The 2,733-nt window shown below is 55.7% G+C and overlaps 1 pseudogene; it reads right to left on the reverse strand.

The window, feature by feature from the left end:
• Positions 1 to 624: 624 nt before the first annotated feature.
• The window catches only part of LOC130386166 (uncharacterized), a 3,818-nt pseudogene continuing 1,709 nt past the window's right edge, over positions 625 to 2,733 (reverse strand).

Genomic DNA, 2,733 nt, shown 5'->3' on the forward strand with positions numbered 1-2,733 from the left:
AGGGGGAGGGGGAGGATGGGAGGGGGGGAGGGGGGGAGGGGGGGAGGAAGAATAAGTGTAGGTTGTCTTGAAGCTACAAACCAGGGGGGGTGAAGAAAATGAAAAGAGTCTCGGGGCGAGAAACGGAACATGATGTGCGAGAGGATATTGAGTTGGGGGAGTTGACAGGATGGGGAGGAAGGGGGAGGAGGGGGAGGAGGAGGGGGGGGGGGGGGGGGAGCGATGCAGATGTAGGCTCGGCAATAAAAGAAGCGTTGTAGATGACAGAGCGGAAACAGAGTCTCAGAGAGAGAGAGAGAGAGAGAGAGAGAGAGAGAGAGAGAAGGAGAGAGAGAGAGAGGAGAGAGAGAGAGAGAGAGCGCGCTGGTGTTTTTCTTCTATAGCTCTGGTCTTCCCTCCCTCCCTCCCCTCCCTCCCTCCCTCCAGTTGACAGGTGAAGAGGGAATCTCCGACCTCAGACCTCTTTCGTAGATTCAGCTGGTTCTACGTGCACTTGCGTCTGTGTGTGCACGTCATTGGGTGCAAGGGGGGGGGGGGGGGATAGAAATCAAAGTCTGAGTCTCGGAGAGCCTCTCGGCGAGTCTTTGGGCTGCGTCTGGAGCCCTGGGCCTGGCCCCGCCCCCGCTATGACGCGGCGGCCCGGGCGGGCGCCTCCTTGCGTCCATTCCTCAGGGCGGGCGTTGGCCGACGCCTTGGGGGTCTTGGGGGGCTGGGGTGGGTCGGGGGCCACCTCGTGCAGCGAAGGCTCCTTGTAGAGGGCCACTGAGGGGGAGAGTGGGGGAGGGAGAGGGAGGGAGGGAGGGAGGGGGAGGGAGAGAGAGACGTTTGGGTCATCAACACTTTATTTATGTTTAGTCAGCAGATGCATTTATTCCCACTCTGATGTGATGAGTCTTAAGGAGCAGGTAGGGGTTAGGGGACATCTCGCTCTGCCTTAAGGCAGACCCATGAGATTGGGGAATCAAACCCAAAACCTTTTGCCTTTTGACCGGTGCGTTTGTGCTCCATCTGGTGGACACCTTCAGCCTCAGTGTTACATTAAGCGTGCTTACGTTAACATGTGTCTCCCCCAGTGGGACTCGAACCCCTAACCTTAGTGGCGTTAATACCGCGTTCTACCAGTTGATCAAGGACTAGTTTATTCTCGTTCGAAAGAAGGTCTCGCGCCCTCGTCATCAGCGTCACGTTTGCCGTGTGTGTGAGGCGGCGCGTGAAGGTCATGGGTTTGTTTCCTTATCGTCAACGACAACAACAACAACAACAACAGGCAGCAGCGGGTACGAACAGAGCAGAGGAACGCTTGGACCGCTTGGATCCAGGCGTCCTCAACGGGCAGCACGCAGATCTGAACGAGTTTGAGGAAGACGATGAGAACCAAACACAGTGCTGTGCGGAGTGCCACTGACCTTCGATGACCTTGGGCAGGAAGTGGGCGGCGCTCTTGTTCTTCTTGACGCGGTTCCCCTTCATGGCCTGGCCGTCGCGGTTCAGACCCAGGTACCAGGACCGGCCCGAGTGGGTCTGCCGGTACAGCATGGAGGAGTAGGTGACGTAGTAGTTCTCAAACACACTCTCCTTCAACTTACACTCTGGTGTGAAGTGCTCCTGCAGAGGTGGAGGGGGGGGGGGGGGTGGAGAGAAGGGTGGTGGGACGGAGGAGGGATGGAGGGGAGGTGGTGGAGGGGGGGGTGGAGGAGAGGAGGGAAGAGAAACCAGGGGAGTGGAACGAGGGATGGAGAGAGAGGGAGGGAGGGAGGGAGGGAGGGACGGAGGGAGAGGGAGGGAGGGAGGGAGGGAGGGACGGAGGGAGAGGGAGGGAGGGAGGGAGGGGTGGAGAGAGAGAGAGGGAGGGAGGGAGGGGTGGAGGGAGGGAGGGTGGAGGGGTGGAGGGAGGGAGGGGTGGAGAGAGAGGGAGGGAGGGAGGGGTGGAGAGAGAGAGGAGGGAGAGGGAGGGAGGGGAAAATGGGAGGAAAGGAGGAGGCATTCAAAGATGTTAACACAGAGAAACACACACACTACACAAAGTAGAATAAATATATGATATAATGTATTCATATAAAAATCTTGAAAGGAAGCTATAACTGTATATGAGCATTTGTACGTGCACACATTCACAGATGGGCACCACAAACACACAGGCATGCACACACATCCTTATGTACCCACAAATCCTTACACACACACACACACACACACACACACACACACACACACACACACACACACACACACACACACACACACACGTAATGAGGTGAATTTCGCCTGAGGGAAATCTCCACAAAGGCTAGTCTCTTATTTCACCCGTTTCTTTGAAAGCGTGCGTCTGGCTCTCCTTGGGGGACAGGATGATGCGTTAACACGTGTAGTAAACTTAACCGTCTCCAAAGGAAACACAAACCAACACGCATAAGTACTCACACGCATACACACGATATATAATGAATGCAAAGCTGCGACAGTAGAAACCTTCGTTGCTTTCATTCAGACGTGGCCTGCGCTCAGGATTTGGTGTGCATAAAAGTACACCTCGTTAGTCAATATACCCCCAATCACAGGGCTCACGTTGAAGAACCTGATCCCACATCTGTACAGTGTTTACTCCTCCCCACTCCTGTCCACCCGCTGGCGTCGGGCTCGCATCGTGCTGCTTGACTTGTGCTATCATCGTGCTAAACATTGTGCTAAACATCGTGCTAACATTGGAGCTAGCACGGCCAGCTCCGTGCTTAC

This window comes from Gadus chalcogrammus, chromosome 7 (assembly GCF_026213295.1).
Source record: "Gadus chalcogrammus isolate NIFS_2021 chromosome 7, NIFS_Gcha_1.0, whole genome shotgun sequence".
NCBI lineage: Eukaryota > Metazoa > Chordata > Actinopteri > Gadiformes > Gadidae > Gadus > Gadus chalcogrammus.